At 45.1% G+C, this 25,038-nt stretch overlaps 1 protein-coding gene across 8 annotated transcripts in view; it reads left to right on the top strand.

Annotated features, from left to right (window-relative positions):
• Nucleotides 1-25,038, top strand: part of LOC121079623 (transmembrane protein 132B-like) — a 252,359-nt gene that overhangs the window by 66,740 nt on the left and 160,581 nt on the right. For all 8 annotated transcript variants that reach the window (XM_040577156.1, XM_040577160.1, XM_040577158.1 and 5 more), the window contains one exon: nt 9,949-10,828. The gene's annotated coding sequence lies outside the window, so the exon portion shown is untranslated. The remainder of the gene's footprint in view (nt 1-9,948; nt 10,829-25,038) is intronic.

The raw sequence follows: 25,038 nt of genomic DNA, 5'->3' as shown, positions 1-25,038 counted from the left end.
GGGGGAAAATGAGTTTTGCCTCAGATAACGGTAGTAGGGAGCCCTCTCCTAACCTCCTCTTTAGCAACGAGTCCCTCCAGTAGCCGTGACAAACCTTATTTATCAGGTCTTGGGAGGGATGCGCAGGGTTTTGCCGTGCCGGAGGCTGGAAGCATCGATGCCGCAGGGAGCTGGGCACGAAGTGCAGTCCCTGTGCCTGCTGCCCTGGTCCAGCACCGCCCGAGGTGGCTGCGCCTCATCCTGCAGCAAAAGCAAAGCAAAGGTGTGCAGCCCCAGGGGGCAGGTTGCCCTTCCTGTGCAGGTGGAGCCCTCTTGGTCTTGACGTCTCCAGCTCTGCCCAGCAAAAGCCAAGGGGCGTCTGGGAAGGGAGAAGGAGGCTTGTTTGTGCCTGGGGGGGGCACCTCGGAGCAGGGTTTGGTGTTCGTGCAATTGTATTTGTGTGGTTTCTGCCTGTGGAGGGGCAGGTGGTGCAAAACTTGTGTGTGTAGATGCACGTGCAGCCTTAGCTGTTTCTCCCCTCCAGGTAACCAGAATAGAAACCCCGATGGGTGATTAACCAGTCAGGTTACCGAGGTGTGTTTAAGCTTCAGTTTAGCTTGCAATAGTGGCTCTGTCTTTCAGTTCATTCAGCTGATGAATTTGTGACCTTTTGCCACTGTGCTAATGCCTCTAATTGTAACTGGCAGGACAATTTCCTGTTGCTGTTGTAGGAGAGATGCAGAGAAACTCGCCAAGAGCAGCCCGTGACTTTTAACTGCCATATCAGCGCCTCTGATCAAAGCTAAAATGGCAAGTTAGGCTAGCGATCAACCCAACAGAGTAACCGGAGCAATTGCAATAGCCACATTAAATGAGGAAACTCTTGGGAAATTTGCTCCCTTCTGCCCCCTCCCTGCATTGGGATTTGTCAGTTATCTGCATTGCACCGAGGTGGCCTTGGCCGTGCTGAGTGTGACAGGGAGGAAGACTCCCTTCGAGCACTCAGGGAATTAGTCTGGGTCGGAGAACCTTTGTTCTGCAAATACCTGTATTGCCTTTGTCAGAGGAGCCAGGAGCTGGAGGCAGCCGATGGAGACTTGAAGAAGAGACCTTGGGAACATCTCATCTCGCTTCTGCTTGGGTTTTGGAGAGGTTGTGTTCAGCATCTCCATGCTCTCTTCATGGTTGCTCTTTCTCTATAGGTTCACCTCTGGTATTTGTTCTATGTCCTTCACCTGTTGGAATGATTCCATTTTCCATAGAGAGACTATTTTAGAACCCAAGAGATATGGGCAAGAACTCACTGGCCCTGAGTGGCCATGAGGACCTGCCTTGGGAACACCGTCATCTGGTGCTTTCATGGGCTGTGGATGGGACCACAAAGTCCCATCTACACAACTATATATAGTATTACAGGAACATAATTTATATTTGCTGATCGAACTTTTAGCTTTTTTCTATCAGACACATTTGAATAAAAGTTTATAACAAGGAAGACTTTGACCAGAAGCATGCGTGTGAGAGCGACAGAGATTAATAAATAGAATACGTGATGACATAAAGATTTTATGGGGTGCGGGCATGGGCACATTACTCACAGATGTTGAAATCATCCCCAATATGTTTCAAGAAAAGCTATTTTAGGGATGTTTAGAGAGTTTTTAAAATTTTTTTATTGTGACTATTTTTTCTATCACTGCTGCTCATAAAACCAGGTGCCTTAGTTACCATGTTTCCCACTGTACAGGGTTCAGAGGGAGCAATAAAAACCTCTAAAACTTACCTAAAATAACCTTCCTACAGTTACAGATGCCACAGGTTTAATGCCCTGTTTCTCACGTCCTTCCAGGCCTTGACATGATGGTAGCGTTTGGAGGAAAGGGGATCTCTCTTCCCCATGGTGGAATAACTTTTCACTTTATAACCTGCAGAGATGCTGGAGACACTGCTTAGAAGCTCTGACGACTTTAACTGTAAAAACAGTGTTAATAATTCAGGAGGAATTTGCACTCCCCAGCTTTGGACAGCACAATTTTAGGAAATTTCATATTTGGGCAGGAATTGTGCTCATCTGGTAGATTTAAAAAAGAAATGATGGGTCTAGGGTTTGCAGCGTTAAGTACAAGGGTAGTCCCTGTCTAGGAAAGTTAAACCTTCGTGAGATATGAATTTAAGTTGTTATAGTGGTGTAATGCATTGCATGCATACTCTTACTTCATCCTATAAAGATTATTTTCTGGTTTCAGACTGCGTCAACTTTAAGGTAAAAGAACTCCAGTCTTTAGAAATAAACATACGCACTTGGAGAACCATACTGCTGTAATGATAATGGTTCAGCTTCAGCTGTGCCTGATAAAATCATTGTAAACAGGCAAATCTGATGTCTGCATGGGCTAGCATGGCAATCAGAAGAGCAAGCACAATAGCTTTATTGCTTGGGTTTACATGCTGTTCCCTGGCCAGGATAAATGTGTGATCTATTTTGATAAACAAGCCTGAACACCTCCTTCCTAGTAATAAAGTAGTTAACAACCATCTTCCCAGAGAATGTCAAATAATGAGGCAGTGGCTAAACAAGGCAGTTCCTCAACCTTTTATAAGTAGAGGCTCATTTCCTTGAAAAATAAATCTCTCATCTGCTGCGTACAGTGCTGCTGTATGGGGTTTTGTTTTTGACTTTAAAAAAAAAAAAAGGTAAATTTTGTTCACCTGTTGGGTGCATTTGCTTCCCTCCATTCTGTTTGTGTGCTTGCATGTGGTTGGATAGCGCTGTGTCTTGTTTTGCAGTTGCCTTATGGATCACCTCTGAGGTGTCACAGAGAAGGGAGAACAGATTGAAGAAGAGTGGCCGCACCGGGTCGGAGCACAGATCCACCTGGCCCAGCAGCCCGTTTCTGATAGCACCCAAAAGCTCAGTTGGAACGAGTGAGGTCAGGCAAGCATGGAGGGATGTTTCCCCTAAACATGCTCTCAGCAGCTGGTGTCAGAGGTCGTTTCTTTGTGTAATACTGATTTAGGGAGTGCAGCCAGCACTATTCTCTCTGGAGTCCAACACTTCACGTGCTTTCCTTGCCAGACTAAAGGCAGTTGTGAACCTTTCCATTTTTCTGTTTTACGTAAACGTTTGCTGATAGAGAACCCTGAATTAATCTTCAGGCCTGTTGGGTGCTGGATTACACTCTTCCTCATTGCTTTCCATGCCAACAGTGCTGGGGCTGGCATGGGATGCTAATCCTGCCATACTTATTCACTCAGTTGTAGAGGAAAATGTATGAAAACAAATTGCTAGTCCAAGCTAAATTTAGATTTATTCAGTTGGAGTTAATTATAATCTTTATTTAGTCCCAAGTGATGCCTTCTTATCATACACTTATTATAGCTGAGAAAATTAATTTTTATTCTACCATAAAGGTGAACGTAATAATCTGGGTTCAGGGAAGGGATTACTTTAATAAGATTTATAGGCAGCCTTTCAGACAGTATGGTTTTATTACTATCTGTAGGTGGCCTTGCTGTATGTATGTCTTTCAGTATGGGTGACTGTGCAAAATGCAGGCAGAAAAATCCTATTGTAAGTACCAGCTCAGAAACTTCCACATCCAACTTAATTTTTTGGCAGTGGAGAGCAGGCAAAGCAATGGGCTTGCTTAGGAGCACAATAATACAGTTCATTACCGAACTTGTGGTCTGATCAGGGGGGTTTTGTTCATGTGTACAGGTTGATTTTTCACTGAAAACTGTGTTTTGGTAGGCAGGTTTCTGAGGCCTGAGATGTGGCTTTCAGGCTATGGGAAGCAGGGTGATGGGCAGATGTAGGCATGGCATGCGCCGGCCGCCTTGGGCATCAGTGGAGAGAAATAGGTTCCTCCCAAGGGTGACTTGTCACCCCTGAGATATAAGCATCTGTGAGAAGATGAATGAATTCTGGAGACACCCTTGTCTGTGATTTACTGGAAGGGGAGGCTGGAGTGTGTTTTGGCCTTAGATACCGATCTAAAATGAGATGGGCTGCCTCCCACAGAGGGTGGTCATGATGTACAGCTGCAGTGAAGCTCTGCGAACAAAAGTTTGACTGAGACATTTGAAGATAAGCATGTGAGACATTGTCTCAGGCCTACAAAAGTTAATTAACCTCTCTTCAGCTTTAGATGTTTGGATTAAATAGACTTTTTTTTTTTAATTGCATCCTTCTTCTTGTCTTGGTCTTTCAAAACAAACTGCCCAACTAGCAACATTTTGCAAAGTGGATCTCTGTCTTCCACAGATGTCTAATCAAGATTGAATACAAGGACTGTAAACTGGTTGTGAGTCCTATATCAAGTCCTATCCTCACATCAAACTAGGATAAGGAAAAGAATGAGAAAAGCTTAAAGGGATCCTCTCATCTTTTCTTACACTATGTTTTTTTATATGTTGACAGCTTCTGGGCTGACTTTAATTTAATATTAAAAAAGTATTGGGTACTCTTCTTAGGTCTTCCTCGCAGTATCATATCTTCAAATTATTCTGTTACAGTTGAAAACACTGTTTGTTATTACGGCTTTTTTTTCTGTGCCAGTGCAGTTCACTGTATAACTACATCAAGTACAAAATGAGTAAGGCTTGTTTTGAACGGCGGATGATGGAAGTTGTTCCTCAGTGGGACTATGGAGAGGTGTTTTTTTTTTTTTTTTTCTTCTCTCCTCTAATGTAAAACTGAGGAGATGAGTCACAGGATGGACTCTGAATGTGGGAAGTAAACAGTGATATCCTCCTTCCATGGTTATTTTATTAAATTTTGAATGAGTCAGCGTAAGCATGAAGCGGGTGTTCATCTAGTCTTCTTAAATTCTCACACAACTGCAACTTACCCTACCCAGAGTGCCCAAATAAAGCCTGAACTCATGGTAGATTTTCACAAGGTATCATCCTTCTCATTTTCCTGCTGCCAGGATTACGAGCCAGAGCAGTTTACACTGGAATTCCCCAAGCTGGAGCCAGGCCAAATCACCTTGCACAGCCCTCCGTGGCTGGGGTCCCCAACAGGCATCAGGTCTTACCCCTTGTGTGCGTGAAAGAATGTAACCTACACAGCTTGTCCAGAATTAATTCAGAATTAATTATTGTTCTATGATTTAGCAGTTCTAGAATAGCTTTCCTTGTGTAGATACCCTATCCTGGGATACAGTGTGTTTTTATTCAAGGATAATGCCTGCATTTCCAGAGCAAAATAATTATTATGAATAGAGCCATTTTTATAGCAGAATAATGTACATGTGTAGTTTGGTCTTTATGGTCTTTAGTGAGGGCTGGTGGGAAGGGCTGGTGATTTTTCTCCTATACAGACAAGCCATTGATTGCCTGTGTATGAGTCACGGATAACATCATAGTACTTACTGGCACCACATTACTTGAAATTATTCCTCTCTTACAAAGAGGAGTGTCTGTATGATCTCACGCTACAATTCTGATGATGCTGCAGGAAAGATGGATTTTAACATTTTCAGTTTTTCACAGGTGCAAGATTTCTTGTTTGTTTTCAGAAGGGAAGAATATTGAAAAAGTTGCATATTTTAATTGCTTCTTGTTTGTCGCACCACCAATTTCAGAATTACTGAGGGCTTATGTAAGACTTGGTTCCTGTTAAGTAATTAGCTAAGCTAGAGGGAAGATATTTATGCTCCAGCAGGAGTTATTTTAAAGTTCATCATTTTGTAACTGAAAATTCAAGACTTTACCCTTACTACAGCTTAACATAGAAGCATTAGTTTATAATGCTGACCTGTCACTGCCACCATTACCTTCTGTAGGATACTTGTTTTGCTTCTTAGTTAGAATTTATGAAATCTAAAAAATACAGCTTGGATGAAATCTTGGACTACGTGAGTGGCAGCCCTTGGGTTTGCTCGTGCCTTAGTCTTGTGCTGCGTTTTGTGGCATCAGTTGGAGTCAAGTCAGATATGTGGATTGAAAAAAGTGCTGGGTAATTTTATGGCTAAATAAAAAAATCACCAAGATAACAGAAAGGAAGTTCTGTGTGAGGTTTGAGCTGGTCAGGGTAAGGACTAGGAAGGAGCATCTCCCTGATCCATGGCATCGCGTGCTTGGTTACGTGCATGGTGGCGGCTTCTCCCTCTGCTCTTTGGAAATACCATGAGTGACTTCCCTTTCGGTACGCACCGTCAGAGTTTGCAGGAAGAACCAGGCTGTGAGGCTGTTGTCCTGCTCTGGAGAGAAGTGTTTTGGCATAAATTGAGAGGGGTGAGATGTTACCAGTTGACCTGTTGCTCCAGAGGTCTTGGTATTTGTCTGGTTCGAATAACAGTGCTTTAAAAGAGGCAAAGCACTATCTGAAAAACTGTTACAAGGTAAAAATTATGGTAGAAATGCAGTCTGAATATCTCATCGTGTCTGTGTGTTACTCCCATACATCCTCCCTCAGTGTCCCCAGTCCCAAAGTAGTCTGAAAAACTGAGTTCAGCCTTTGAGGTAGCCCTGGGCTCCGGGGATGCTCATTTGGCCTCCATCTACTTTTCTTCACCTCTTGCTCTTCTTTATTTTGCAATTAGGACTAACCCATGTTCTGATCTAATGTTCTGCCCTCTTTTGATCTTGCTGGAGTGGTTATTAAAGGAGTAGGTGATTTATTAGCTGCTTTGTTGTACATCAGAAAGCTGGAGATGTGTCCTTTTTCTGATTGTTACTGTAAGGAGATTGATGTTGTGGTGCTGATGCGCCAAATTAAAAAGGCGGGGTGTTGGCCTGCCACCATATGAAGTATTTTTTTTAGATGTTCCTAGAGCATCATAAAATGCTGCTAAATTCAGATATCATATTTTGTTGCAGGCTGGTTCTAGGACAAAGCCCAGCCCTGTCTACAAGTGTTTATGGCTTCCCATATAAGCTTTCAGACAAAATTTGTGTCTCATTTAGTTTGAGTTACAGCCGGCTGATATCCTAGCCCTCGTACCAGTTCTCAGAAGAAGTACTGAATGTTGCCACTATAATGAAATGGAGGAAAGGGAAAAACATACCTTTTAAACTTCCTGTAAATCAGTGCTTGAGAGAGATAAAGTGTCTGCATAACGGATGAGGAGGGGGGGGAAAGTGCTATAATGTAAACACAGATGCATTTAAGCCTTGCCTTGTATCCAGTTTTTCTTTAGGCTCAGGAGCTATGTCAGTCTCCTCTGTAATCTGGGGTGTCCCAGGAGAAGGCAAATTTTAGGTTTTCTCCCAGAAATCAGAAGGTACTCCTGCTTTTGTATGTCCTTTGCTTATCTGTATGGCAGCACCGTTTTTATGATAAATGAGGCTTTTCTAAAGTATTGCTTTCAAATGTAGCCTGATTTATCTACGATTAATCCGGGAAGGCACTTGTCTGCGTTTGGGTTCTCAGGGAAGGCACAACACCCTCCCTGCCCTCGCTGCCTTGCTTTTCACAGGAACAAAGTTCACTTTGAGCAGCGGAAACGGCATGGCGAGCCGCGCCGTGTCAAGGTGCTCTATAAATAGCAGAGCAGTAATGGAGCTGCTAAAGCATCCCTTGGTGACTCGGGTGCCAGAATTGGCATCGATCTCCTCCCTCTGCTCCTGCTAAGAGCTGGACGAGGTTTGTCCCGCTGTGTGACTGCCCGAGCGCACTGTCGTTCGGCAGCGGGCTAAAAGCACCGCGGCTATCCCGAGGCAGCGGTGGAGAAGCACAGCAAGCAGTGTCCTGGGGCGTTGCTGAGCGGAGCTCACCAGCCTAGCTGCGTGCCTGCATCCCTCTCGCGGGCTGCCGTGGGTTCAGGGCACCCTCCCGTGCAGGGTAGTGGTGTCCATCCCGGCTCCAATGCCCCTGCTGCTCCTGTGTCTGCCTCGCCTGTGCCTCCCGCTGCTGCGGGTAGCGCGGTTGGCCCCTCGCCTCCGTCTCCTTCCAGAGCTGCTCGTTACCACTCACGTCCTACGGCTCCGCGCACAGAAACGGGGGCTCTGGGTTCTGCCTGGTGCAGGGAGCGTGGCGGCTGCGCCGGGTTCACACTGGCATGCGAAGAGGCGTGGGAGGGAAGGGTCAGGGTCGTTTTTTTCCTTTAGGAAACTGCTTCTCCGCTGTGTGAGAGCTGTGATACCAAAGCTGGCTGGCTCCCACATCGGAAAGGGAAGAGGGAGCTCCCCATCACCTGGGTCTCTGCATTTCGACCGGGTGCCCAGCTCCACAGCTGCGTGCAGCCGGGTGGAAGGTGTGGGCTGCACTGGTGTGCTCTGAGAGATGGGCTGCAACATTTATGTGTGGGCATCAGAAACGAGAGGACACCCGAGTGGGGGGATGGTGTGGCAGTTGTTCCGCAGCTGCCGTTGCTTGTGGAGCTGTGAGGAATCCCAGAACTCATCCCCATGTGGAGAAGTGAGAGAGGGGATTGTTGATGCTGTTTCCTGCTGAGCTTTTTAAAATGCTTTTATATATATTTTATGCTTTTATATATATTTTATATTTACACGTTCCCACAAATAATATTTCAATGGCTCCAGAAAAACCTTGATACGATTAAATACGTAGCAAAAGTAAAGGCAGAAGTATTGTGATGAGACGAGAAGTATTTAAAGGAGCATAGATAATATCAAGCCATTGAAAATAAATGAGAAGAATTTCAACGGACAACAAGAGTGGAGCAAAGTCAAATGGATGAGGTTTGCCCTAGAATCTGTCTTTGAGAAGTGTAGGCTTTAAAAATACACAACCTGAAAAAAATATCTTAAATATTTGAGCTTTTATCTGTGCTAAATTGTGGCTGTAAGTATCTGAGTCATCTGGCTCGTAACAGGTGTAATTGTTTCTGCGCTTGTCGCATTGTGTATCTGCTCTCCCCAGCCTGACAAACACTAAAATCGCCGCTAAGCTTCTGCAAGAGACAACAAGAGCTTTGACCTTAGGATCTGTCATTGTTCCTTTGTTATCTCTGCGCATTATGGAACTGCTTCATTTTAATTCATTTGGTTTCTGTTTATTTCTTCTGCGGCGGTCCCAGGAGCTTGCATTCACTAGCTTTTTGTTGGAGCCTATGAATTGTTAGTTTAAAAGACCCACCGTCTCTTTCGGGTAGAATCGCAGCCCAGATTGAATATATCTCACTATTAATTAGAGATCAGCCCAAACCAAAGACATCTGTTTGATCCTTCCCTCCCTCTGGAATCTTTTCTTGCCCAGGAAAAATTGCTCAGCATCGGCTGGAGGATTGACCATTGTGTTGTAGAGAAACTTCTGTGATTTCCAAATGTGTTTCATTCTCCTCTGGAATTAAACTAAAAAATCCTTCCAAGTGTCTGTGAACCTTCTGCGTGTAAAGGATTTCTTCTCTCAAGTTCACCCTAGCCTGTAAATCCATCCCACCGAGACCTCTGTCAAACCCAGTATTTTCTTGTGTGTGAAAACTTCTTTTTTTTCCCCAGGAACACAAGTCTTTTATCAGTGTGCAGCTAACTTCCAAACTACTGACCTGGCAAAAGTGGGATGGGAATGATGCAGATTTGCAAACCCCAGCCTAGCCTGCATTGTGCATTAGTAATGCCAGTTGAAAGAAACTGTTCTGTTTTCCTGCCTACTGCTATTCAATATGCCAGTTGCTTATATATATTGCAGTGTGGATGAGAGCAAACCATAAACTTGGTTTAGCTACAGAGGAACAAAAACCAAACAGTAAAAAGTTTTGGAACATTAGTTTGGGGTCTGGCCTCGTCAATTTGTCTCCTTGTTTTACCCTGAACTTGAAGAAAGTACTTTGGGTGGGTACCAGACTGGGGAAAGGGGAAAGGGGCTGATCGAGTGGGATGTCATTCAGGGTATGAGCTTTGAGCTCAAAGTGTTCATTTCATGGGACCCGTGTCAGATTGTTTTTAATTGTGGCTAACAGTATTGATCCCTGGTAATACGTTGCTTTGTAGAAGAACGGAGGGGCCTGCTAAGCAACCACTAGAATTGTCTTTCTGTTTCCTTTTATCTTTGGCCTGCAGTGGTGGAGAGCCGAGGAGGGATCATGGACAGCATACAGAGATTCTCAAACCTGCCAACGTATCTCCCCGCGAGCTATCACATCTGCAATGCCGATGTTTTCTTCTTCCTTAAAGAAGCGAACCAGGATATCATGAGGAACTCCAGTTTGCAGTCTAGGGTGGATTCATTCTTTATATACAAATCCAAACTACCACCCATCCTAAATGCCACGTATGGACCTTTTTCTGTTGAACAGGCTGTTCCCTTGGACTTCATGCTCTCTTCTGCATCTTTTGGTTTCACAAATAAATTCACTTTTAATTGGAAATTAAAATCGCACATAATTGACAGCTCGATCTATTCCAACAAACCTAAAATACAAACCTTGTTCTATATTGCGGGGAAAGACTGGGATGACAATAGTTCTGCGGAGAGTTTGCCTTGCGTGAAGATGTTTGCCTTCCTGGAATCTAGAGAAGTTGTGGCCAGCTGTAGATTGACAGGTCATCTCGGATTATGTGTTGCAGAGCTGGAATTATCTCCTAGCTGGTTCAGCTCCCCTCCACCCCTGGTTTCAGAGGAAACAGCCTCCTTGGAAGGGATTACTGTGGAGCTCTTCTATAAGATTTATACAGCAGACGGGGAATGTTCTCCAGAGGATGCAAAATGGGAAAACAATATCCATGCAGGTCACGATAATGAACAGAAGGCTTTGCCAGCTATGGAGAGGATTGGTAGCATCATTGTTTACCCAAATCACGACAAATTAAAACAGTCTTCACTGAGGCTAGATGAGAATGTCGTCATCCGCTTGCCACTCAGCCCTGTCAGAGAAGGTGACGTTGTGACCTTTCACGTTTCCCTGGCCGATGACTCTCTAGCAGACCAGTTTGTATTAAGGTAAGAGAATATTTAAAGTGCTCTATGCTGAGCAGTCAACAAATAAGGACAAATTGATCTCAGGTGTAATTGCTTTGGTTACATTCAGTGTTTTCCTCAGAGAACTTTAAGCATTTGCTCTCCAACTGGGGAAAACTATAAATAGGCTTGAATTATCTGTGTAGATGACACTTTTTGGAACATGGGAATTGATTTTAAAGTATGAGCTATTACTGTTTGCATCATTATCTTTTGTTTTAATTCTGTTTGCTTGTAGTAGTACTTCTGCCTCTGAAATTACACCTCTCAAAGTCAGCCAGGCTAACGGCTGCGATCCATTTTGCTAGATGGTTTGCAGGAGTGTTTCCCATTGCTTTGGCAAAATACCCTCTCTTTGTTATAAGCTTTCTTACAATCTTTCCAACGTACATGGGATACATCTTGTACAAGTCCTATGTAGCGAGGAACTATTTTGTTGTGGTGTACAGAGGGGAGCTGGGAGAAGGGAGATGTGCCTCAGCTTGTGTAGGAAGTCTTTGGCAGAGCCAAGATTTGGATCCAAACTTTGCAAGTCCTTCTTTGGCTTTGCTGTAAGACAGCCCATCCTGCCTCCTCAAGCTTTTGACTGCTTGGTTGCGTGAGCCATTTTAGTTTTAAATTTTGAGATTTTTTGGTGACCTTTACTCGTGAATCTGCCTTCAATAGGAGAATTCAGGCATTTCTAACCACCCCGAGGGTTAGTGCTGCATATTTGTTATGTCCTTAGCTGTCAGACTCTGGGTTCAGAGCTGCGTAGAGACTGAATTCAGAGAGAAATGTGAGCCAGACTTGGGGAATAAAAGGGCCAAAAGGTAATTGGAAAGTGTCATTTGCTGTGAGAATGTAAGACGCTTGGGAGGAAAGGAGTTACAGTCTGTGCTGGCAACCTCAGAACGGATTCATGCCTCGCTTCTAACTTTTTGATCCGAGAACGATGGGAGTGGAACATGACAGCAATGCACTGTAGGGACAGATATTGAGGAAACAGACAGCAAACCTTACACAGTACTTTCAAGTTGTTCAACTTTTGTGAAATAGCATGTGCATGCTAATAAACTTAGAGATTGCAGCATGAGTCAGGACAAGTGCTTCATAGCACAGTGCACAGGCAGAGGGTAAGAAGTGGCCCACCCACCCCAAGCGTTTTTCATCATCTTGGGGTCAAATACTTGTGACGAATATCACGTTATAGGGTTTAACGGGACTTTAAATGGTTTGGGTCAAGAAAACTCTTCCCAAGTTTCTTCTTCTTAAACCAAGTTATTCTGTGATTGCTTCTGTGCTTGGGTTTACTGGCTTGTCTTTGTTAAGCATGGTTCTGGCCAGCAGCCACCGTTGAGTAGTGCAGTAGATGGACCAACCTTGTGGAGCAGTCGGACTTCGGCAGTTGCCTATTGATCCCCAGTTCTGTAGCAGAGAGATGATGGAATTTGCCTAAGGCTCTGCAAAGGATTTCACATCAGCACTTAATTCTCAGTTTTTTGTTCTCTTTGCCACACCATGGATAAAATTCCCAAGGTGTTAGAGAAGACCTAAGGTGGGGAATGTTTTCATTTCATTGGAATTTCAAAAATAACTTTTGCCTTGTAACAAACAGCATGACGGTGGCGTTTTTGAAATTTCCACTGGGCAGGAAAGCATCAAAATCTTCCCGCGGAGACAGATTTTCTTGCTGTCTTCCAAAAGCAAAACTGCATCTGGAAGCAGTGAGCACAGTAGCTAACATGGGGTGTTAAGGAAGCAGAAACCGAGGGAGCTGAGAACCTCCAGATTGAGGAGCCCCAGATGGGTCACAAGAGCCTGGCCACTGCCGAGACCCTCGGCTTCTCGTGGGGCTGAGTGTGCATCTCAGTGCTCCCGAGCTGCTGGGCGGGCAGGCAGGTTTCTATGGGGATTTCCTTCTTTGAGAAGCGTGCGGAATCGGTTCATCTCCGGGAGATGTTTCTGTTATAATGAATAAGTGTATTTTATGTGCCCAGAAACATTTCTTTGGAAAATTCACAATCGGCTCTAGGTAGTCTGTCTCATCGTTTCCTTGGCTTTGTCTGTGTTGTGCTTTTCATCGGAGAGACTGCAAGCATTTTTATTTAACCTTCAGTTGAATACTGAAAGAAAGAGGCAAAATGCAATTCTGCTGGCGGTTCACCCATCCTCCAGGATGGAGAGAGTAGCAGCAACTGTTGCTATGAGTATTTCAAATGACATACTTGGGGCCCATGGAGAGATTATTCAGCCGAAGTTTACATAGTAGGCAGGGAATTATGCCGAGGGAAATACAATCACTATAGCGCCTGCATCTCATTTATGTGGTTTCCCTCGCAGGCTTTCCCTATTTTTCAGCTCAATGCTAACGTCTGTAAAAACCCAGAGGTTTTTATATACATAGAATTTCTGTGTGTTATAGCCAGAGAAAAATACATCGAAGTGAATGTTTGCCTTGGGAAATATATTTTTGCCTAATATAATGGATTGTTTTTAATCGTATCTGTTATAAGTGGAGCAGAGTGAATTGCAGTCTGGCTCATATGAGATGATAGATCAAAATCAAGTCATTCTCAGCACGGCGATTGATGCCGACCTCGAGCTCTGACAGTATGCAGAACAGACATGCTCAATTTCATGCACCTCTTTACTATTTCATGCCGCGCTGTGTAACGTATTTGGTGTTGGATTTTGTTTTAGCAAAACTTCTCTATTAGGAGGGCAGATTCTTTCTTGTAAAACGGGAGGCTCTTGACCAAGCTTGGAAACTGGAAAGCAGCTGGGAACGCTGGGAATGGAAAAGCAGCTGAGAAAGCGATGTGCTGGGCTGACAGATGCTCATTTGCTAAACCCCCGTCCTTCCATTGATGTCCCTCTGCAGAGGGAGATGCTGCAGGTTGGACGTGAAGCTCCAGTGGCCACTTCCTATCCCTTTCCTCAGTCCAAACCATTTTTGCTCTGCTTAAGCTAAGTTTTGTTTTTGTTTGTTTTCATTCAATAAATGGAATTTAAGATCAAGTCGGAGCTCTGTGGTCCAGGTCCAGCTCTGTGGTCTGTGCTGTGGTCCAGGGAATTTGTTTCTTTTCATTCTGCAATCCAGACAGTGCGGCTTGGTGTAATTGAAGGACCCAGATATGTCAAGGGGCAGAATTTGGAGGCTAAGTGGGGATTTAATGCTTTTGCTGGGTCTGACAGTCATACTGCTCGCTCTGTTGACAGATGATCTATACAGGAGTGCAATGAAATTCTTATGACACTGCAGATTAATTTGTGGCCTTGCTGCTCTGGTCTGTACTGTAAAATTTACCATCTGTGAACATAAATTTTGGCCATTATGTTAGGTGGGCTGCCACTAAACATGGTTTAACCATAAAGATAGGTGAAAGAGGCTGTATTACCATGACTATACTTTTTTTATGGGCTACCTGGTTTTAAAAAAGCAAAGGTGAAGCACAGTTTTGAGAATCCTGCAGGACTAATAGATGCATTAGTGTCACAAATCCATGGGCGCTTTGTCTTTTGATGCACAGGAATACCTGTTACCTCCTTTACTGACAAACGTGGCTGAAACATAGTACACAGGGAAAGATGGAAATCATGATGAAAAAAGGAGTAACACCAGCCCTTATGCTACTTACTGAACTAAAGAAGTCTCCTGGTATACATGGGAGAGTTGTAACAAGGAGAGGAGAGAGGAGAAAGCAATTCTTGTTTGACTGGTAGGATGGAAATGTTATCCAGCACAAACTGGGAATGGCTTGTGTTTCTTTTGTGGGGCATGGCATTATTCAACTCACAGTTGAGACTCAAAAGGTGTATTTAGAAGAGAAATGGGGGTCATTTTATACAGCAGGAAAGCATTTAATGGAAGAAATGGACAATCGCGCCTTGGTTGTAGGAAAGAAACCAGGACACTCTTTATAAATAAATGGCGGAGTTTTGTCCCCTTTTCCAAGTCTCCCTGTTCGAACCGTCAGCAAGGATGTACGAGTAATGAAGGCTGAGCACTAATAGCAATTTGTCGTGGCACAGACAAAAAGTGGGTTTGTCGGCATTCGTTACACGTCCCTAATATGAATGACCCATCCTTCTTTTATCCGCTGTCAGAGCAGACACAGAGACTGGAGATATTCCAGGAATAATAGGAAGGGACTGAGAGCAGGTAATGAATCCCACGCTGGAGAAATGAAAGCGGCTGCGGTCGGGATACGGCCTCTGCCTGGGGGGAATGGCAGGGCTGTGCAAAGGGACCTCGCTGCCGCCCGGTGCCTAGGCAACCTCGGGAGAAGGATTATCCGCACCGCGGGACAAAGAGCACGTTTTGATTTTTGGATGAACCAGGACAAGGTGTAATACGCGGCGGTTGGCTTTTACTGATTATTCTCGCTGGGAAAAATGATATTAAGGATTTATTTTAATAAACATATATCCATATGGAGGAGGTGATGTCTCCTGCTAAGGAATAAAAACTGCACAGGCCATTAAAACTGACTTACAAGGCTTCTGCGTTAATAATGAAAGATCTGTAGAAGTCTGAGCAGTCGTCTAGAAGGCCAGAAAAAGATCATTAAGAGGATGTCTCCTGCCAATAGCTGCCAAGAGCAAACAAGGGAAAGAAAACAGAAGGCTTTAGATCTGGAAATGCATAGAAAATGAGAGAGTGCAGACTGTGGGGAACACGGCCTGGCTGCGGGAGAGGAGCAGGCTCTGCACGGCCTTCATCGCTTGCAACCAAACTGTTATCAATGGGGAAGCAGGGCAGGGTTATTACTGGTGAGAGAAATAAATGATTAACTGAAGCATCACTTTAGGATGAAAATTCAGCAGAAGTGAAAGTGTTGAAAAGGGGAAAAATGTACTTCTGAAATTAATCAGAAGTGCTGATTCAGATTTAGAAATAATTACGGAATTAGGGTATTGCTGGCGACTTGGGAATATTTGTTTTTTATTTAAAGGTGTTAATAAACCCAGAATGAATGTTGAAATTGATTATTTCTCTCTTCTCTCTAAGTGTGCACTGAACTAAATGCAAAATATGAAACACAATGATTACCATTAATCAAAAACGCCAAGCACTGCAAGGATGGAAATGCCAGAGAGATCTGGGCAACCCTAGCTCAGTCCCCGTGTATATGCACATTTTAACATATTCCTCAAGGACAAATTCATGCTATTTTTTTTTCCAGATAGCTTGCCTCATTAGATACATAGACTGTCTAGCTCCCACTGTTTTGTTTTCTTTTCATTACTGAATGAGGAAGGGAGTGACATCCTTCCAGGACCCTCCTACAAAGGCTGGGGGAGCTCTCAGCAGAATTTTTAGCTCGGATAGACCATTTCTGTAAATTCTTTCAGAAAAGGTTGAACCATTCTTTTAATTTTCTTATTTCTGAGACAGGCATTTGGCCCAGAAAAAGGAACTTCAGCAGATGAAAGCCTGGCAGTGCTCTGAGTGTCTTAATAGATGGTGTTTATGTGACAAGACGGTGCGGAGCTATGAATTTCACAAGGATATCGTATAAAGTACAATAAAAGCCTGGAATCTGCGTTGACCGAGCTGGAAAAGGCATCCTCCCCGGGCGGCTGCACCCGTGCACCAGCCAACCTGCCCTGGCAGCAGCAGTGCCACGCTGCCACTTTCTGTCCATTTTGCATGCTTTAAGAAAACCTTCTTTGCCCTAGGCACACTGGAGAGGGCGAAAACCCCTTTTACAGTCTTAAAAACAGCTAAAAATGACCAAAAAAAAAAAAAAAAGAAAAAAAGCTCCTCTCTAGAGGTTGAACACTCCTAAAAGCTTTAAAAACCCATGGATATCCGACAGTGAATTAATGACCAAGCGAATCCTGAAAGACCCCACAAGACTACAGTCAATAAAACTTTTTAATGGAATTTTAGATAAAGGTCAACTACCTGCTACAATAATCACCCGCCCGCGATCGCGGGGAATAAAACAGGCGAGCAGCAGCCCCGTGCCACTTGCGGAGGGCTGGCAGTGGCATGGTGATGAGTGCTCTCGTACCCAAACGCTTTCTGCCCGTGACTTCTGTCACCCTGTAAGGGGGTCCTGAACACGCTGCTTTGTCCACAAACAGATCTGTTCGTTACTGGGAGACTGGGGCAGAGCTTGGTGACGGTGGCAAGTGTCCCCGCTGCCTGCTCCAAGCAGCCCTGGCTTATGGGTGCTCCCCTCTTCCACGGGAGAGGGGAAATGTTGCTGGGAGTTGGAAGGAGAGGTTGACCAAAATGCAGAATTAGATCAAGTTCTGAAATATTTAGCCTCTGTGTGTATTTCACCAGGGTGTTTTTTCACTGCAGAAGATGAATAGTATGACTTGGTTAGTTATTTTCAACGTTGATGGTTTGGGAATATTTTGCATTCATGGCAGGGGGTGGACAGACACTGAATAGAGCTGGAGTGAAGCAGTGCCCTGCTTTGCATCGGAAAAGGTGTTTGGTTTTCCTCGAGACCCCACTTTCTCTACTGGAGTCCTGCCAGCAGCACAGCTATCTCATTCATCAGCCCATGTGCATTTATGAGTACTAAGGGATGGAGCAGTGCTATGTAAATGAATTTGCTGTGTCTCATACTCAGAGCCGTACAGTGGAGAAAAAAAAAAAGAGGAGTTATTTGTGCTGATTTTGAAGTCAGTTGGTGTGTGAGGCATCTTGTCTGTGAAGTACTGAACTACAGGCGGGTAAGCAGGCTGGTGTAACTGGTGGCAGTGCATAAGGTTTGTAAGAGGAGCCCCAACAAGCCCTTGTCTGCCAGGGCGTTAGCAGGCGCTGCGGTACGCGGCAAACGGGGATGATGTGAAAAGTGTTTCCCATGGATTTGGAAGGTGCCAATACAGCATGTGACTTGACATGAACTCAGCCTTGTTGACAGTAATGGAAAGAGATTTTACATTTTTAAATGGTTTTGGTTTTACACACTTGTTCCTAGGCCGGTCCCAGTCTGTAAAAGCTTCGACATGACAGCTCCTGCTAATTAACTCCAGGCAGCTCCTGCTCGACTCGATGCTTTGTTTTGAGCGGAGTGCGAACGTGCAGAGCACTGGCAGCAGATGCGGCACGGTCGTGTTGAGAGCGGGGTGTGAGCACGGTTAAAACGCTTGTGAGACAGAGCATGCCTGGGGGAGGCATGTGGGTCCCGGGGGAGACTGAGATGCCAAGGATGCCCTTGGTTTGCGGCATCTGCTCAGCTCCAGTGAGGCTGCGTGCCATCAAGGTGCTCTGGGTGGCGATTCCGCATGGGCGAGGAGCTGCGTCAAAGGAGCCACCGATGGTTTGGCCTCTCAGATCTGCACAGGGCGTTGCTGCTGCCCTCCTCCAATTCTTCCTTTTGCTCAGGGTTCTATGGCTGTAATATATATATATTATTTTTCACATTGTACCCAGGTTGGGAACATGGTTTGGGACCAGTTCCTGTTTTTGAGCGATCATTTCAAGCTCAGGGACACACGGTGGCTTTTTGCAAGCTGTGTGTCCTACTTAGCAAGCCCCTGGCAGGGAGCGGGGGGGGGGGGGTGTCTTTGTTTTGGACAATATGCTGAGTGGTCTCTGCTTTGTGCTGCCAGACAATGATGGCATTGATCAGCGTCTTGTACGGCTCTTCATTAGCTGGCAGTGCAGTAAATCACGGTCTTGTTTAAACAAGTCAGCCACAACAGTGGTTCAGTCATTGCTGCAGTTACTTATGTGTAATGAATAGTATTAAAAAGAAAAGGAAAAAAAGTATAAAAATGTGTGGGCTTTGAAATTTGCCTTCTTCCTGAGATAAATGTTTTGGGCTGTGTACTGCTGTCATTTTATCGCAGTAAAAAAGTAAAACGGCAGTACTGTCACATGAAGCTGATGAAGTATTTCTTGAGTGATCACATTGGTCTCATTTTCCTCGTGTTCCTGCTGATGCAATGGAGTTGCTTTCGTCCTTGTGTCTCCCCGTAAGTTTTTGCATGGTCTGATGCAGGAACGACAGTACGATGGTTAGCTGGCGGCCTTGCGGAGGGAAGACTTTCCTGAAAGAGCATGAGATGAAATAGTGCAAGAATATTATCATTTCTTCTTGTTTTGAGTGCTTCCAACCCCCTATTCCCCCTGCAGTTTATGCTGTTAAAGAACTCATAAGAAAATCAGGTTTTGGAAAAGGCAGAGCAGGGAGCTGTGCTCTGTGTGGGGCGTTTACCGCTTCTGAGCGTTGCCACGTGTGCCTTGGATGCCGCGCTCGACCAGTGTCTGAAGGAAATCATATTAACAAAGTTATTGGATCCCAGGTGAGTCGAAAGAGCTGCAGGAGGAGAAAACAGTGACAAATGAGTCTGGCACCCCGAGGCGCAGCGCGTGGTGCTGACACTTAAAGCTATTTCACTTCTTGCAGCGTTCAGCCCCGAGCCTTCCAACGCCGCATGGGCAGTGGAGGCTGGGGAGTGGGGCAGAGCAAGGAAAGTGATGCCTTGCACCAACGGAGCTGCAGAAGCCCCAGAAAGAGGGTTGCTTTCTGTGGGGACAGTAGTGGGGGCTCTCCTGGAGCTTCCCCACGCCCAGGGATGCTCCTGCCCACTGGGTTTATCTCCCATCTCCTCCGGCTTTCAATCCACCGCTTAAAAGCTCCCCCTCTGAGTAGTGCTGGGCATCAGTGCCCTGCACTGAGCAGTGCTTCATCCTGCTTTGAGAGTTATATACAAATACACAAGAGGAAAGTGTCTCTAAAACGTATTCTCCTTAGGATCCCTGTGCACTTGCTGTGGATATTCCCTGCAGAGGAGGAACTGGTCAAGAGCAGTTGTATTTCAAGGGGTATCTGAACGAGGAGGGTGCTGTCAGGAGGCTGCGTTCAAGCAAGCACGTTTGTGGGGCAGATTTGTCATCCCCTGTACTCTGAGCCATCAGGCTTGGCTCCAGCAGGTCTCCTCCTGCTCCTGCCATGCTTTGGTTTAAGCTGCTCATTGGGACCAAAATACATCTTCCCCTCCCAACTGCTCCCCTCCCCCTTTTTTTCTTAATTCTCCTGGCAAGTGAACTTTCTTGGTTGCTTTTGTCTCACTGTGTGGCCCAAGCTTTTGTGGGGTTAATGAAGGAGTCGTCAAATGCGTTTTCACTGAATCCTCATCTCTAATTGCGCTGCTCCTAGAAGACAGCAAGTGGGAAAGGAAGAGAAGCAAAAGTGAGGGATAGATGGGGCCTTGTTCATGGGCTTTCTAAGCATCTGCTCAAGTTAATGAGGGTCTGGGCAAGAAATGTGCCAAGCAGCCACAGGAAGCACACGTATGAGCGCTTTCATACAGATCCCCGATGGAAGATGGTGATAAAATGCACTGAGTGATGCTTGGGGACATTCTGAAAAGTTTGTCCCATCCTGGGAGGTGGCAGAGGGTGAGGGAGAAGTGGTAGCAGACTGTGAGAATCTGGACCAGGATCCAAGCGCATTGTGAGTTTTGGGTTGCTTTGCATCTGGGAGTTTGGCTCTGTCCCATCTCTAATTTAATTTGTCTGGCCAGAGTCGTCTTGCTCTTACACAGAAAAGGGGGTTGATTTAATTGACTTCCGTAGAGTTGCTTAGGATTTGTGCCAGTGAAACTGTTTGAATTTGGTTGTGTGCAAGGCACGTGTGCGCGCAGTGTTCTGGCTTCATATTTCTGGTAGTTGCTGGGAAATTTGCTAAGGGTAGTAGTAGCCGTGGGGTAGGTGGATAGGACATGGGTGGATAGGGATCGTTCATGTTTTGTGCACTGATTTTAGTGACACACGGTAATACTAGTAGTACTGTCTTAATTATGGCATTTCCTGCTGTTATCTCCATAATGTGGCATAAGTACCTATGCTCTTCAGCTAAGATGACTTTTGACTCATTTGCCAAAGCTAATAACCCTTTAAAAATAATTTAAATCTTTTCAGAAGTATTTGACTGATGCTCTTGGGACCAGTAGTCCTTTATTTGCTATGGAGCTGACACAGACTGAATGGCGGTACTGTGGACTCCCTTAAACAGCGACCTTATGTGAGATGGAGTGATTACAGCAATTAAACCCTCTTCGCCGATGCAACCAGGGCTTTATTTCAAACTGAAGTTAGTGTTTTTTTTTTTTTTTTTCTCCCCCAAATGAATCTCTTCTGGATGCATTATTCATTTTTCATTGGAACATTCGGCCTGTATGAGTTGCATGAGCTCAAATTCAGTATTATTATTTATTTAATATTGCATTGATGTAACGTCTAGGACAGCCTGCCAAGGGGTCAGGGAGTGTAGGGTCCCCTGTGCAGCCAGAAGCGGAACACGGCCGTGACCTTGTCCCAGGGTGAGGTTACTCACTGCATCTCCAGAACAAGTTAAGACTTTGCATTTGCTTTTTGCGTGACTCCATAGCCTGTCCCAAGGAAGTTTGGGGGCATTTCAGTCCAGTGGATGCGCGGACCATTACGGTTTTGACCATACTCTGAAACTTTTCTACCCAAGTATTTGAAAAAAAAAAAAAAAAAAAAAAAAAAAAAAAGTTGGTCATGTCAGCTCAGGCAAAGACTGACTACGTTTGGTTGACTTGAATGCTAAACTGCTTGTTGCTGTGATTCTTGCTTGGAGAGGGGAAGGTCAGCGATCAGAAATGATGGGTAAGGTGGAACATTTTCTTCAGTGACTTTGAAAATTCTAGCCTAGCATATTTTTTCTATTCCCATTTTTAATGAAAAAATGTTAAAGAAGTGCCAGTAACCCTTGCCTTCAATATGCTACACCTTCATTTTAAAATTAAGTGAGTTCATTGTCTGTTTCTGCTATTATATAAATAGCATCTTGATTGACAAGAAAACTAAAATGATTCTGTTTAAATCTGTACTGCTCTCCTAAGAAATCTACATTCATTATTCCTGGGATGACTGAAAGATTTACAGTAGTTTATAATCTGGTATCATTTCATTCTTCTTCTTGGTATTATTAATCACCTTGTCATAAAACGTCAGGAGAGCTTTGTTCAGCCTGCATGATTTGGGCTGAGAATGCCATACTGTAATATTAATGTGTCTTAGGAAATTGGGTAGATATCTTTGCATTCTGGGAACCGTAAAATGGATGAATGATGTCCTTTGACTAGACATTAGATGCTTACAGGTTGCTGAAATTGAAGAATGGTTGAAAGAAACCTGCAGCCGTACCGCTTTGGGAAGAAAAATGGTCATGCAAAGCAGAACTGGTTCAGGTCAATATTTGGTCAGAGACTTCTGAAATTGGAAGTACTGCAGAGGCTGTTGTTTGTGGTCGATTCTTCTCCGTGCCAGTGCTGGACTGCTGTCCTGCCGTGGCTGCGGAGATGGCAGTGTCTTGTTGGCGACGTGAAACCCAGGTCCCAATTATTTGGTCATTTAAAAATTCTGGGTTGCGTTTCACAAGCCCAGAGGCAGTCAACCAGGATCCTGGCTGGGTTTCAACTACAGTAATTACAATGTGCCAGTGTAGATTCTGCCTGCCCCTTAAATCACATCCGCTATTTTTCACTTCCTTTGCTAAACTGCTATGTCCCCCGTGCTGTCGTTGATGATGGTAGTTCTAATGCTTGGCCTGTTTATGTAACATTATGTTATCTGTAATGTCTCGCAGTGTTTTTGCAAGAAACGTCTGTCATTGCTTTCATTTTACAAATTACTATTTTTATTGCTCGTGTTCCAGTGATCCACCTCAAATATGAGATGCTTCCCAGAAGCAGGAAGGCAGTGCACCTTCTACCCCCAAACTGCTATTTTGAACGAAGGCCGTGGGGCCGAGGGGTGTTCCTGCCCTTTCCTTTTGCCTTCTCACCAGGGCTGAAGAGTTTGTAATGGCCAAAATACCCAACAGGGAGGCAGGGAGGTGCCCTTCTGTGCACTCATCCCACGCTGCCCCCAGGATTTTTATGCCTGTTTCACCTTCCCGGGGGCTCTGCTTCCCCCCTGTCTGTCCCACAGCGCCCCTGGCTTTTCCCAGCCCCTCTGGATCCCTCCATTTCCCCTTGCCCCTGCCCTGGGGAGGATCTGGGAGGACTGCGCAGCCCTGGATCCGCGCACAAGCCAGGAGAGGGCAGCGCGGCCTTGTGCCTGGCCTTGTTCCTGGAGCAGAAACCCGGGCGGTTGGAGGGGTCCCTGCTGGGCCAGGACGAGGCCTGGGGCTGGTTGGTGCCCGTTTCGAGGGCACTTCGCTGTCAGGGATCCCCTGAACACAGCCAACATGTCGCCTCAAAAATGCCCCTCCGGGGGGAAGCTGGGCAGCTCGTTTGCCCCATGGAGCAAGGCCTCCACAAGGGGCTGGAGACCCGGTGGCCTGGAGGCCCCCTCCAGCCCCCGGCCATATTTCACCTGCCTGAGGTGCCTGCGTGTCCTGGCTGTCTGCTTATGTATGCAGCCCTGTCAGAGGGACCCTCACTACCCAAAACAGAAATATATGTAACGTGTGCTCCCCCCTTCCACTTCCTTAAATGAGCTCTGAAAGCTCTGTGTTTTCTTTTTATGTATGCGCTGTGCTGGATATTGCGAACGCACTCGATAACGCGACCTGCTCAGCTGGTCTGTAGGCTAAGGAGCTGTAAGCGAGCTCGTCTCTCTGCAGGGCAGCTTTCTTTTTGTCTTGAAAAACAATGGAAATGTAGTTGGTGTTCAGCCTGGCGGTGTCTTAGCAAACATATTAAGGGCTTCATTTAATAAAATCATACTTCACTTTCATAGGCAAGAAGCAGAATAGAGTTGAGTCTTTTTTAATAAGTCCTTCGTAAGGCACTTGCAATCTGTCTGTATGTGAGGCTCATTCTCAGTGTTATACTTTAGGAGCCAGGGAGATTTAGTGCTGCATTTTCTAAATTGTGCACTGCTTCTTTTGGAACTGAACAGAGGGGGAAATGTATCTTAATGTTAAACAGACATGAAACAAAAATGTGGTTTTTCCCAAAAGAAAAGTTAAGCATTTGCAAGAAAAACGTTCTTCACAGAAATTTCAATTCTGTTAAAAACACATTCTCTGTCAGAAAATAATGGTGCTGGATGAGCTCTAATCATAAACCAATTTGCGCATACCATGGGAATGGACTTTTTCTGTCTTTTGTTGTAAGTCATGCTGGAAGGGCTGCCACTGGGCTACAGGAGCATAGATATTTTCACACTGGGATTTGTGTCTACTTGAATTATGTGAATAACTCCATTGAAATACAACTGGGAAAAAAAATAAATCACATGACTTGCTACCAAAAATGTTGCATTTTGCTCCATTCAGTGATATTTGGTGACCAGCTCCATGTATTTTTCAGACTTTTTTGAATGCTTTGTTCTGAGATACCCCCCTCTGCGTTGTGCCTCAGTGCCGCTGCGTGGGGCCAGTGCCGCCGGGGTGCCCGGTACTGGGGTGCCAGCCGCTGCAGCTGGCCATGCACAGGCTGGGTGTGAGCTGCCCTCAGGGGCACGGGCATTGCACAGCGCCCTGCTGTCCTGGATCGATCCCAGTTGGGGAGATCAGCAGGTGCACTAAAGCATGCAAATTTAAAATTGGCTTTGAGGAAAATTGAGTGGTGTTTTTCCCCGAAACGAGCTGTTTCTCTGAACATCTCTGCCAGCTAGCTTGCTTGGGAGAATATTTGCAGAAATGGAGTGCAGAAGTGCTATGAACACAGCCAAACTGAATACATTTACAGATGTAAAAGGCTTGGATTTTTTTAGGCTTGTAAAACTCTTTGGGGTGAGGACTGTCACTTCCTATAGATTTATAGTGCCTTACATAATAGGCCCCTAAACACATTGGCCTTCAGGTGCTACTGCCATCTGATTTGCTAAATGGTCACGGTACCAACGCTGGTCCCACCCCACTTATAGACCTGCAGGTTTCTGAAGCAGTGCGGGTACCCTTTTTCCTCTCCGGTCTGCAGTCATGCTTGATAACAGTGTGAAAATTGGATTTGTCAACTAGTAATCCCTTGGTGATCAATAATTAGTTGTAATTATGCACTGTTTAAGTGCTGTGGAGAGAAAATTGAAGTTTGTGGCCGGAGTAGGAAATGAAGAATGGCAGGTACACCAAGCCATTTGGCATAAGAGAAATTCATTTAAAGAACTGAATTTGTATAAGGAATGGTGAGTGAAAACTGACTTCTGTAGCAGGGCCACGTCATACAGCTGCAGGGGTAGTGTTTAAGCTAAGCAAGCTAATATGGTCCTTAGTGAGCTTGCTGACTATAAAGCGTCACAACTTGAAAGTCTCCTCAAA

The sequence above is a fragment of the Cygnus olor genome, chromosome 17 (genome assembly GCF_009769625.2).
Source record: "Cygnus olor isolate bCygOlo1 chromosome 17, bCygOlo1.pri.v2, whole genome shotgun sequence".
In the NCBI taxonomy this organism is placed as follows: Eukaryota; Metazoa; Chordata; class Aves; order Anseriformes; family Anatidae; genus Cygnus; species Cygnus olor.
This window is presented reverse-complemented; position numbering and strand designations above follow the sequence as displayed.